This window comes from Opisthocomus hoazin, chromosome 8, assembly GCF_030867145.1.
Source record: "Opisthocomus hoazin isolate bOpiHoa1 chromosome 8, bOpiHoa1.hap1, whole genome shotgun sequence".
Taxonomy (NCBI): Eukaryota; Metazoa; Chordata; class Aves; order Opisthocomiformes; family Opisthocomidae; genus Opisthocomus; species Opisthocomus hoazin.
Genome location: NC_134421.1, coordinates 31,577,060 through 31,591,345, shown reverse-complemented (window position 1 = coordinate 31,591,345; position 14,286 = coordinate 31,577,060).

The window sequence follows — 14,286 nt, the reverse complement described above, 5'->3', positions numbered from 1 at the left end:
TAAAAGGACTTCTCATTCTGGGCCTGTCTGGGGTTGTTATGCAAGATCCTGTCTCCAGTAGCAGAAAGTAACAGAGGCTTCTGAAAAAGGTATAAAAAGTTGTGTTATAGAAAGATAAACACAAAAGTTCTCTTTTCTTTGACATAACTAATCTTTTCTCTTTCTGTACAGCCTATACCTGACTACATGAAACTGTTTTACACCTATGTGTCAATTAATGAGACTGAGGGAGTCTAAGGGAGTCAGTGTGACTTGAACTGCTCTGTACCTCACCCAAACATTAATCTTTAGCGAGGTCTTCTCGATTCCCAGTGTCAGTGCACTTGATGCCCTGCGGGTTATACATTCTAACAGACAATCTCGTGCTTTTCCCACTGAGGAAAACTAACTTCCTTAATACAAACACAGCAGGGTCCTTCACTGGTCCAGAAAACAGTAAGAGGCACTTAAAGATTTCAGGAGGTACTCTCCCATCCTAAGCACATTCATTCTGCAGCCTGGGAGGGAAGATCCATCTCACCTGCCTCGAGAAGTCTTCAGGGTTGATGCTCACACCTAGGCTGCCTTAACTGACAGACTGAGAGAGGCACTCGCAGCATGTGATTCATCTCACCTATCTCCAATGCCTACTTTAGCATATGATAAATTGTGCTCTAAAACTGCCCATTTTTCTCCACTGACTAGAACGGAGACTAATAGCCTATGGAGCGCCAAGTGATTAGCTCAGATGCAGGTGTCAATGTCTGGTCAAGGATGAATTCCAGTCACTGCCTCCACCGCTTAATGAAGACACATCCAGGATAGCTTAAACCCTGCAGCAGCTAACCCTTACTTTCGCATGGTACTCTGCACAGGTAACAAAATGAATCTGAGAAGCTGGCCCAAACTTACCACACCCAGCAGGGTGCTGCAGCAGGGCACAACTGTCTCACAGATCAAGAGTCAATGCTCGATAGTCCTTTCCATGCACTGGTACAGCCAAAAGTGTCGTGGCCAATAGCCGCGAAGTGCTGATGTAGAGCTAATGTATATCGTCTTTCAGCATAGGCAAACTTTGTACATTTGTTTCTCAAAAACGGTCACTACAGTGAGTCTGGAGGAAAGCAAATTCTTGGCACTGACATTATTCCCCTTTGGAAACAGGATTTTCTGCTCTTTGCATCCAGAGATTTTGCAAGTCCTCAAAGGAATTAACTTAGCATCTTCTAGTTCACTTCTTAAAAAAAGGATTTGTTAAGTTGTCCCTTCTCTATTTTACTGTTTGACCTGACTGGAAATCAGGTCTGTAGATTTCTTTAACTGCTCTCCTATTGTGATAACTTTATGCAGTGACGGACTCCTTGCAATGTCAGCTAAACTTTATTTAAAACTAGTGCTCTAACATGGTGCATGCTGCCAAACTGGCATATTTGAATTGATGTATACTGCATTTATTTACAGCACTTTGATATAAACACAGATGCAAAAGAATCTGTTCACAGTTTTTCCTTTCTATAAGTATTTTCTTGAAATGTTTGCATGCTCTGGTTAATTTCTGTATTTCTTTACTGTGATTGCCTTTTGGAGAGGAGGTTGCATTCTATATAATGTTTGAAAAAATGCCTGAAGACTTATGACTTTTTACATGTCAATGTTATGCTTTACTAATGTGAAATTAGAGATCAGAGATCAACCCAGAATTTCCCTGGCTGCATTTAATTATTCACTCCTCAGTGAAATATGTTTGCAATAAACACAAGGGAAGCTGTCTGTCAAATCAGAAACTAATGCATCTGCTGCTCAGAGAGCAGTTGTCCCTGCTCGGGAGAAAGTACAGAGAAGTAGGGAATAAAATACTTGACAAGGATGCACAGGCAGACCTAACGTCAAATTACAATTACTGTTCAGGTTTCTTGCTGTTTTCATCAATTTTTAGACTAGATGTTATTCAGTTACACCTATCAAAATTCAGATAAGCTGTATTAGGTAGTTCATTCTTATTCATAAAAGGTTTATAGAGCCCAAAAATATCCTGCAACTTCCTAAATATACTTTGAGCAGCCCTAATCCATAGTCTAAAAAGCCTTACAATGTCTTCTGCTTACACTTAATGCCAAGAACAGCAATAGCTTTACTCTTCTTTAAAGTTAAGCAAATGAACAATCCTTTGCCAGATAAAAGACTTATAGAATGAAAATTATCATAATAGTTGTTTGGAATAACATTTTAAATCCACCTTCTGAAACATGCATTTTATCATTTGTCTCCCTTCTTTTTTTCTAGAACATCTCAATTTCAAGTCTAGCCTGAAAAGTGTCACTTCTCATATCGTGATTTTTTTCATAATCAGTTCTGCTCACTAGGTAGCTTTTTTTACTAAATTGAGTATTGCATTTTCAATTATATGGTTGGCTTAGGAAAGGGACTGTATTTTACACTATTTAAAATTTGGCTTCACTTCAATCCAGGAAAACAGAGGAGGACATGTAACAAAAAATGATGAGCTGAGAAATCTGGTAAACTGGTGCTTGAAAACAGGCTGGCAGGTAGGAAACTAAGAAGTCAGGTGGATGAATGTGTGAAAAGTCATGTAGAGTTACATCAGCAGCATCTGGTTGAAAGAAATCATAACACTTCAGATATGAATTTTCATAAATAATACTTTCTCGTACCTCTTCTAGCTACATATTTTGCACCATCAGTGCATCCTATGACTCAAAATTTGAAAACTAGATTTGTGTCCCTATCAGTTGAGATGTGGTAATTCATTATACTTGCCCTATCTCAAGTGCAAAATAAGTCAATAACAAACTTGGTGAATAAGTGCATGGATACTGTTAGTTAGCAAACAGGCTTGAGCTCCTTCTGCTGTACCTCATCCTTACCTTCAGAGACAGGAAACACACCCAAGTTCCATAGGGTTCAAGGAAAGCTTGCTCCAAATAACTTATTTTATTTAGACCAATAGCATCTTTTATAAGACCAAATATACTGGAAGAGTATGTGACAGATTTGATGAAAACATCCTCTTACTATACAGCAGTCACTAGAATTTTACTTTGACCTCACTGAAGCATAACTGAGCTCTCTGAATAAGCCCAAGCGCAATGAAGTGCTATGCACTTTTTCTTGTGGACTAATGTGGCTGTCTTCTCAGTGGCTATTAGCTAGAAGGTAAAGTATTACCCCTCCACTACAACTGAAGGTAGTGTAGTGGTAATTCATTTTGTTTTATAATGACTACAACTGTCCTGAACACTTTGTGGGGCTGGCAGTAGTGAATTCTGGAGCTACCAGTACATTACCCCTAAAGATTTATGGATTGAACTTACAGCCAACAGTACACTACACTTCAGAATGATTTTGAGCTGGAAAAGCTTAGGTCAAGTAAAGCAAAGTCAACAGTTCTTGATCTACCCAATAAAAAAATACATCTAGTAGGCTCCATTCCCATCCTTAGTTCTTCCCTCTTCCTGTAGTCATGTTGTCCACATTTAGCTCAGTAGAAATTTCTTCTGTCCTTCCTACCTACCCATTAAGGCAGAAGCCTTAATTTCCCATGTATATGTATGTGGAGAAGGTAATTTCTGCTGGTTCATATCTCCCACCTGGCTGAAATGCATTCTTTTTCCCTAGGAAGAACACCTCCACTTCAGAGAAGAGTAGGGTAGAACAAGAGACATCTCTAAGACTGTACCCAAATCAAACACCCGGTACCTATGGCTGTTTTCTTGCCTACAGAAAGATGAATTGTAGCCTTACACCTCCGAACACAAGAAATGAGAGAATGATTGCCATGTTGTTAGGTCATAAAGGATCACAGTTTCTGTGTGAGGGCAAATAAACACAGCATTTCTCCTGCAGAAGGCAGGTGCGTTCTATACACGCTAGCATTATCTTTTGCACAAAAGTTTGTCGTACTAATAAAGAGAATTTGTGCAGTAAAAATAATATTCCATAACAAATATGTTTTTTTGATAGAATTACACTATACTAAGCTGCTCTTTTTCTCACCGCTTTTAACAGGACTGTCCAGATCATTTAGGGATGTCCAGATTATAAACATTTTAAAAGGCCTTCGGAGTTTCCTTATGAAATATCAGCTATACAACATAGGAAGCAAGATCATTGGGTTTACATTTTCAAACTGAAACCCTATGCTAGAAAGGTTAAGCAGAAGATCCTTGCAGTGGTGAATTTTCACTAGTGATTATGGTGAATAGGTGGTCCTGTGCATGGACTGGAGTCCTCTGTAAATGCATGATTTTTTCCTCATCTCATCCTAGGGTACTGATTGCTTCAAAATATCTAAAAGAATCTCTTGCACTAAGGAGGCTTTTGGTTTTTAAAGTTAACCAGCTGTAGAATTACAAAGATAAGTACTGAAGAATCACAGAATCACAGAATGGTAGGGGTTGGAAGGGACCTCTGTGGGTCATCTAGTCCAACCCCCCTGCCGAAGCAGGGTCACCTACAGTAGGTGTTGGGGTCAATGTAACTTGAGAGTTAGAATGAATGGGCTGCTTAAGCAAAACAGTTAGCATAGCTGGACAGGCCGCTGGAAAGGACAGCTAAGAATAACAATTGAGAAAGTTCTGATAGTGTACATGATGTGGGTTAGCAAAAACAAGAAGTGTTCAAGGACATGGAGGCGGTCTGTTGCTATTAGCGTTAGTGCATAGTTACCAATCTTAAGGGAATATGGGGTGCGTGAACAGCGCGTGATTTATGTCTAGCCTATCCGAATAAGTGTGATCGCGTGTGCAGATATGAAAAATATATATAACCACGCAAGCAGACCAATAAATCGAATCGACTGTGCATTGTATCAATGTGTGAGAGTCGTTCCTGTCCCTGTATGGATGCTGAAACTCGGCATTGTGGTGACCCCGACGTGACACTGCAGCCGAAGAAGGCAGGGGACTGCCGGCCAGCGAGGTAAGCCAGGCTGCCCTATAGAGGCAGGAGCGGACCCGCGGCACGCCGGGGGGCGTGAACATCGGCAGTATGGGTTCCACTGTATCAGTGTTGGAAAAGGCGGTGCAGAAAAGCCTGCCGGAATTGGCGGATCGAGCCAACGTGAAGTTAACTGAAGGAGAGGTATCCAGTCTATTATTGTGGTACCGCAGACGAAAGCTGATAGCAATGACAGATCGGTTGTTTGACTTGGATGTGTGGCAGAGAATCGGGGACTCTGTGCAGATCGGCAACAAAGAGGAGCGATTATTAGCCCCTGTTTTTCGAGCTGTCAAAAGCATGATCAGCTGAAAGGAACGAAAGCTCAATTGAAAGATTTTACAGAGAATTTTGAAAGAACAAAGTCTTGCAGTTTAAAATCCTTGAGGAAATCATTACTTGGAAATCAGTGCATACAGCTTTGAATGCTCTAAAACTCGCAGAAACTATCTTAGAAGCGGCTGCTACTCCTCCACCGTTATCTCAAAAGCAAGGACAGAGCTGCAGTCTTTTGAAATTTAACCCTACATACGACGAAATTCCTAACCCAACGCGAGAAATGCGGGAGGTAAATCTGCCAGAAGCTGACGATCCTTTAAATCCAGAGAAATGGGAAGTGGGGTGCAAAATCCGGCACCCCGAAAGTATACAACAGGGTCCCTCTACAGCAATTGGCGTACCCGACCTGAGATCAAAGCAGGGTGAATTCCAGCATAAAACTGCGCAGTCCATCAGACACAGCACAGCCCGCAGCGTCAGTAACCACCACACCAGATGGGTCAGCGAACCTTACACCTGGTGGGGCACATGGCCCTCCCCGGGCAACCGGCGGCTCGGCGCAGCCCTCCCCCCCCCCGCCCAATCCCAGCCCACCGGCCCTTCCCAGCCAGCCCAGAAGCCGTGTGGCGAGAACCATCTTCCTGACATTCAAGGACTTGGTTGGAAAAAGTGTGTATAATTCAATTACTGCAGTACAATTCCTTGTATCCTTATTGCTGCAAACTGTTCTAGCTGATTATGATATTAACGTATGCTAATGAGTTCTCGAGAGTGCCTGCTTTCTGGGGCTCCGGAGTTAAGTTTTGGAGAGTGAATTGTTTTGCTGCTTTCTGGTAATAGATTTTGGGTACCCAGGTAGGACGCTGCTCTTGAACTTCAATGGTCCAAGGGATGGCAGGACCTCCAGCCGGCACCGAGGGATTCTCGGGGAGAACCTCTGATCACTGGACTAAAAAGTTCTGAGCACGAACCATTAATAAGACAAAGGCATTCTTCCAGTATTCTTTCTTGTTGCCTGCCTGTTAGTTGCCTGTTAGTCGTAGTGAAAGCTTCACAGCATTGGGCTACATCCCTGGGGAGAAATGAAAGTGCCCTTCCTAAAACAGAATTGAAAAGAGAGTACTCTTCACGAAACTGAGGCTTGGGAATTTGTCTGTTAAATGTTGAATGTTATTGTAAGTCCTTGTCTGTTCATAAGCCTTTGCATTGCAAAAAAAAAAAAAAAAAAAAATCACAAGTCTTTGCAACATTTGGATTTATGTTGAAAACTTGGTGTGCTTGTGCGTGTGCGGTCGCGACTACAAATGTGTGATTTTATGTGTTTGTTGTCATACTGTTTGTATTTCTGTGTTCTGATGGATTTATTTGGTTTCTGTGATCTAACAGATTTGTCTGGACTAAGTAACTGCCTTTGCGTCTTTGGTTTGGTGAGTTCTGCAGGTATTGTATATAGTTAATGAGTTATACCCTTAGATACATTGATTTTAGCCTAGGTGATTAATATGAATACAGGTTATGGTATGCACTTCACATCTATATATCTTTTTATTAGCATTTGTGTTCTTGTGTTCATTTTGAGTGTTGCACTGTAGCGGGCTGTTACTGGACCATAAAGCCAATAGTGATGCTTAGGCGTGTCAGTGTAGCACTTGCTTTAAATTCATTAAATAAAAAAGGGGGAGATGTAGAGGAAGCAGTGATTATATTGGTTCCGTGTACAATACGCATAACACAAAAGGTACTAGAGGGAACTGTAAAGAAAAATTTTTGTGATGCAACTAACACAAATTGAGCAAATGTTTTTAAGGCAATGATAAGATAGCTTAGCTTTTTTTGAAAAGAAAAAGGGGGAGATGTTGGGGTCGATGTAGCTTGAGAGTTAGCATGACTGGGCCGCTTGAGCGAAACAGTTAGCATAGCTGGACAGGCCATTGGAAAGGGCAGCTAAGAATAACAATTGAGAAAGTACTGATAGTACACATGGTGTGGGTTAGTAAAAACAAGAAGTGTTCAAGGACATGGAGGCGGTCTGTTGCTATTGGCGTTAGTGCATATTTACCAATCATAAGGGAATATGGGGTGCGTGAACAGCGCTTGATTTATGTCTGTAGCCTATCCAAATAAGTGTGATCGCGTGTGCAGATATGAAAAATGTATATAACCACGCAAGCAGACTAATAAATCGAATCAGCTGTGCATTGTATCAATGTGTGAGAGTCATTCCTGTCCCTGCATGGATGCTGAAACTCGGCAAGTAGGCTGCACAGGACCTTGTCCAGGTGGGTCTTGAATATCTCCAGAGAAGGAGACTCCACAACCTCCCTGGGCAGCCTGCTCCAGTGCTCAGTCACCCTCAGAGGGAAGAAATTCTTCCTCATGTTCAGACGGAACTTCCTGTGCTTCAGTTTGTGCCCATTGCCCCTTGTCCTGTCACTGGGCACTACTGAAAAGATCTTGGCCCCATCCTCCTGAACCTATGTATAGATGTCATTCCTCTAATCTGAAATTATACAAATGTAGAAGAATTCGCATTTTCACAGCTGAATTAAATTGCAATGACAGCAAAAATCCTTATGTGCAAGAAACTTGAATTCCTACTCCACAGTATATAACTCATACTCTCTAAATATAACTCATGCTTATTGCTTGTCTCCTTACAGTCAACAATTACCATGCCTTGGTGGTGTTGCTTGCCAGCTGGCTACTACTTTTGCCTTGTACCACTAATGAAATTGAAAAACCAATACATACTTCTTGGGAAAACCATCTAACCCTATTATCAAAAGGAATAATTAGTTGGGTTTTTAACTGAAACATACTTTTTTTTTTCATTTTTCTTTAAAGCAACACCATTGAATTTTCTGATCCCACAGGAAAGGAATAAGATAGCCTTTGGACACCTCCTGCACAAAAATCTGCCTTCAGTGATTTTCGAACTATCCACACACACACCCCCAGTAATAAAGGTTGTGACCAATTTCTTAAGGACATTTGAGTTTCATAGGTATACACGTATATGATTTATAAGACCCACAGGATTTTAATAAGCGCTTCTGTGAAATTAGAATTCTGTTATATAATAGAAGCCAATGGTATTTTTCAACTAAGTCAGACTTTAAAGTAAGAAAACACTTTTTTTTTGTACCTACAGGAATAACTATATATTCAGTTACTGAATTATTGAATTTCCTAAAAAGACACCCTTCATTGAATTTGAGATTTGTAACATGCAAAAAGAGTAGTGTGTTGCTTAATCCAAAACCTACCTGTACAAAAAGCTGATCAGGCCTGAGGTTTAGTTTAGTTCCCAGTCCCACTGAATCTTGTTGCTGGAAATGATACCAGGCAGCAGCTGAGTGAAGTCTTAGATCTTGCCCTTGCCTGAAGAGATACAGCCCATTCAGAATTATTGGTAATTATACTGTAATTTTTCCTGCAGAGGTAGAAACAATGTTCAATTTAATATAGCATACATTGCTTACGTATCCACTGGCAAAACAAGCCCTAACAATACTCCCTGTCACGCTTCAGATATCTATAGAGATCTCTCCAGTGTTTCCTGTATTATCTCTTATATTACCTTTTTATAGGTGACTTTTTCAAAATTGATGCTTTGAGTAACAGCGGCTTTGCTTCCTCACCCATGCAAAAGAATGAGACTCCAGTGCCTTGATCTGCTGTCAAGAAAGCACATCTGAATGCAGTGTAAGTCGGAGGTGGTCTGATTAGCTTGTTTGTTTTGTGTTCCGTTGTGCATCCATTATTTCCTGAAATCCAGAAGGCTGCTATTACTCGTCAGGCCGGGAGTCAGCAACTTATTTATGTTTCCATGACATCATTCTTTCTGTGAGCAGCTAAGCAGATTTGTATTGATGTGATGTTTTTCAGCACCCTAGAGAGTCAACTCATAGAGCTAAATGCCACTTTAACCATTCCCAGCAGAGAAGTCTAAGTCAATGACCTGTATCGTTGAGTTGTATTACTTTTTGATGCTACCATTTATTCTGTAATAAGAAGTCCAATGGAGCTACCTTCTACAGCATCTGCCTATTCAGGCACTCTTCTGGGGAGAGTAATTTATATGAATTTTGCGCTGTATGCTGGTTTAAATATATTTCAGCCATCTTCTCAGGTTTCCTTTCTGTGTTAGAAAATTTAGAAGTCCACAGATTGCCCTCCCAACCGCTGAGTTCTAGAACACACATGACCATAGAACTAGCTGCCTATCTTTATAAATTATATATATATATCCATTATATATATTACATGTAAGAGTTGGAAGCTGAATTTTCTTCTACAAAACGCAAAGTTCACCGAGGTCAGTAGAAATCTGCCTAGTGTTTTCAGCAGATTTCTGAAGACTGTTGCAGTCATACTACAAGGAACAGGCGTATCTATCACAGCATGGGAATTAGCAGCAGACCAGTCAGAGATGGTGTTGTTCTGACCATTACAGTCTAGAGACAGAAGTAAGTTTACATTTGTAGGGCAGAAATAACTCTTCTGAAATGACAGAAATAGTCGTAGGGTGATGAAACATTCAGAGGAACATGAGCTTTCTTCAGGTCTCATACAGAAGAGGCAGCTTTTAAAGGCAACACAGACAGAGAATAATGGATCTGAATCCAACCTGTCAAAATGCACAGCGATCGCTTCTCCTGTTAGAGCTAGTCTCAAATTCCCTTAAACTCAGAGACAGTTTCATATGCAGACAGGTAGCATGGGACACATGCTTTTGTGATGTGTCTGTCAAAATTGTGATAATTTATATATTATATTAACTTCTGACACCAGTATTAAAATATATAAATCTACTTTGTCTGCTCTTTAAACCTTATATGTAAAAGCATATTCAAAAGTATTTGTCAAGAGAAGCTAAATGAAAGCTCTGCTGTTTCCAAGTAGTCTGCAGGAGAACTTTGTACTTACGTAGTCATGTTAGTTTAAAAAGCAAACATAATTTGTTTCCTGACTTTAAGTCTATGACAGCACTCAGAAAAAAATGAGAGTGGACATTATATAATCCTGATACAAATTTGTTTGGTTTAAAAACATGAGATTATTTCTCTACCGACTAATATAAATATCCCAGTCTTAGATTTCAAAATGAATCATTTTATTTGTGCCTTGAGTATTTGCACTAGCAATAGAAAGGCTGCTGCAGACATTAAGTTAACAAGCCACTTAGCACAGTACAGTTAATAGGAAATCCAACTCGCTTGCAAAGCATTGCAAGGGCAAGAAAAACCCAGCAGCTGGGAATAATCAAGAAATTGCCAAGGCAGCAGGAGTGGGGCCATCCATGTGGGGCCAAGCTATGAGCAGAAGCAACCCCCACACAAACCTGGTAGCTCATGAAAAAGCAACAGACATTATTAAAATAGCCAAAGTCTTATTAATTAGTACGTGCAAATGTGTTACACCTGCTAGAGTCAACTCAGATACACGCTGTTTCCAGTGGAATATCTTTCAACACAACAGCCTTTCAGTCTACTTTTGACTTGTCCTAACTGAGGGGGAAATATGACATCATCTCGTTCATATACATACATGTGGAAACTGTCATAGGTAGTAATTTTGCTGCAAAAATCATTTTGATTTTTGCATTTACCCTCTGAGTACAAAGGACTTCCAGTGCAACGAACACATGCAGTTCAGTTATAGGGTCGAGGCACTGAATTCCAGATCCCAGCTACTGTCCTCAAGACAGGGAGCGCAGGTTTGCAAGTAAGCTCCCTGGATGATGGCAAGCAGGGGCGATTTAGGAGGACTGCTAGCTGGTGCGATTAAGTGAATACAAAATGACTCTATTTAATGATCCAGTTGATTTTTCTAGTTCTTTTTTCCTTTAGCTCGTATCTGTCTCACCACTCTGAGCTGAGAACTTGTTCTCTCCCACACGCCTCTCTGAAGAACTAACTAATTACTTAGCTTTGGATGAGTCGTGCCTTAGGAAATTTTTAAGAAGACATATAGTGTAATTATTATGCAGTTGTTTCAAACTTAAAAATCAAAAGGTATGAACTCATCTCATAGAAGCTCACCACTTGTGAAATATTCACGCTCAATTTGTGCTTCTTCTATACATGTCTTCCGTCACTCAAGTCAGCCATTCAGCCAAGGACCATCCTTGTATTTGTAGATACAGTGTTTCCGTGGGACAGTTCTTTCCTTTCATGCACAATGGAAAGCCCTTTTATCAAGCCTAATGCCTTGATGTAGTTCCTTAGATTTTCAGCATCTATGTGTTATGAAACCACTGAATACACCACAATGACAACAAAATGAGCTGCATTAGCTGCTCTCCTGTCCTTCATTTACACTAGAGAAGAAATAAACAGAACAAAGTACGTAGCCAAATGTTTGGTTTCGTTCCTAACACCAAAACACATGAAAAAGTTGATCTTTTGATGCAGCATCAAAATAATAATTTCTCTTTTACTGTTTTTTATATTCTGTACTGTTTTCCCTGGGAGTCAATAGAATTGCATGAGAGTACTTCACATTCAGAAGGTGTCTTTAGATCCATAAAATCTAAATTAAAAATAATAATGAAATATTGAATTTGGGAGAACCCTCATCCGTCAAAGAGGATTAATAGGTCAAGTAGGTCCAATGTGGCTCTGGCACCAGGAATTTGCATATCTCCTGTAGTTTCAGACTGCTTCCTTATTGAGCTTCTTATCCCGTTCAGCCATCAAGATACATTATTCACTAAATTTCAACTCTTCATTTTTATATCCCCCCCAGCTATAATTTGAAGTATATCAAACGAAGTGAAAACTTTCTAAATCAATTTTACAAGTCCATTCCACCCTACTTCGAAGTTAAGGTTTGATCACAGTCCCTCCCCCCAGGTCCACCTTGCCTTCTGCTCAAACTCTGGTAAAGTCCGATTTCTAATGAGGTGGAGCCATCTGGTGTCTGTCACTCATGTCACACGTTCCTCTAATCCACTTAAAAAGACAGGTTTCTTTAATACCATAACCTCCTGAAATAATTAATGATCTTTACTCTACATGCCTTTCCCCAAGTTACTTAAAATATTTTTGAATATTCTTTGCACTTTTATCTCATATTCTTAACGTATGGAATTCAACACAGCACTTTAAGCTCCTTAAATACTATGTTAAGTGAAATTTGGACACACAAGGACAAGCTGGGAAAGGGGCAAGAAAGGAAAAGTCCACCTTGCCTTTTTAAATGTTTGTGAAACCTTCACTTAGAATTTTCTACAAGACCCTTAAAATTTTACTTCTTGAGTGTGAAAGCATCCATTATAAGGTAGACCATATTCCAGCACTATCTGCCACACTAACCAGATCCCCACTGATGTATTTATCACATCTACTTTGATTGACACCTGTGTCTTCACTGATAAAAAAGGACACCGATTGCTTCCGACGTTGACAGGACACACTGAGTTAAGAGGAAATTCAGCTGTATTGACCAATGCAGTGGCCCAGGCTCCACCAAAGGACCTGCTGCTGGCAGAGGAAAGCTCTCCTGTCTGCCTGCTGAGTGTGAAGTTTAACACAGTAGTGTGGAACCAAACCTCAATTCAAGACGAAGAGCAAGCTCATGTTGTCTAAGCAGGAGTTAGGAATATAAGTATTTGCTGATCTGGCCTTCACTAGTTCTGAGAATGATGGGAGCTGCCAGGAAATGACTTCCATTGCAAATCTGGCCTTATTGACACTGCAGTCACACCCAAAAACCTCCATAGGAATCGGAGACTCATTATTCATCCTTTTTCTCCACAAAGGGTAACAACCATTTCTATGGGCAGAAAAAAAACAAACATCAAAACATTTAGATCCCCCAAAATATTAAAGAGACAGGTCTTCATGGCAGAGCACTGAGTGTATAAACACTGGTGTTCTTCCTAGTCTGCTGGCCTGGATGAAGGCAGAAGACAAGGTGCTGAAAGTGCAAACAGATTGTGCCTCTGGAGAACATAAGCAATGAAAAAAACCAGGGTGTGGAGGCAACGTTCTTTAGGCTTGAGATGGGGATTACTTCAGTGAGCCTTGATAAAGTGAGTCTTGGGCATGTTCAGGAACAGAATTTTAGCAACTGGGGAAGTGACTACAAAGCAAGTTAAATTGGTCTGTGAGTCATCACAGCAGTATTTTGTGACATGCTGTATCATCATAATAACTTTTAATCATAATTGTGAGATGCTTTCTCTGAACTAGAAAACTAAAATGAAAACATGTTAAACTGTTTTATTTCTGTATTAGAATAAGAACCACAAGCCACCTGGATGGGGGACAGAAATGAAAGTATCAAAACTAAATAGAATTCATTGCATGAAAAGGAAGAAATGAAAACTTTCAAATTTTTATGACAGAAGAAAATGAAATGGAATCTTAACAAAGTTAAAATGGCAAAAGAAAAGAGTGATCTTCTCAGGTGAACAGGCCACTAAAAACTGTTGTATTATTATAATACTATAGTGGGTTTCCAAGTTTCTTTGGCATGTAACTAATTTAAAATTCTTTGTAGAGAACTTGTATTCTTAGTTCTCGTCTTATATAAAGGTGTAGCCTTACTGAATCATCATCTTTAGCTGATGTTCCTTTCTGTTGTATTTTAATATAAAGTCTAGTGACTAAAGCTGTAGTCTTTGCAAGGCCTGCTGTGTACTTTATGAAATTAAATAAATTAAGACATATGCAAGAAAAGGAAATCTAAGCATTTTTTATCACTCACCTTTTACACCTTCTATGACCACAACCTTCGTGCTTTTAGTTCGCTGTTCTTCTCAGGCAGCTAGGGTGAATAAGGTATCAAAAAACCACACCTGACAATTACCTTGCCAAAAAAATATATTTGCCCTTTTTTTTATAAAAGAGAGTTAAACAAATTAGCATGTCCCTTCAAGTGTGGTATTTCATGCAAACATCAAATATTTTTCTGCAGTTTACCTGTATTTCTGGAGGATACTAATTCAACTATAACATTCAGGTTTCATTTGGTGTTTGGCTTTATAAATGAATACAGCAATCTGAAAAATGATTTGGGTTTTCAGCTGCAAGCCAGCATACTGCTCTTCAAACTGACCTGGCA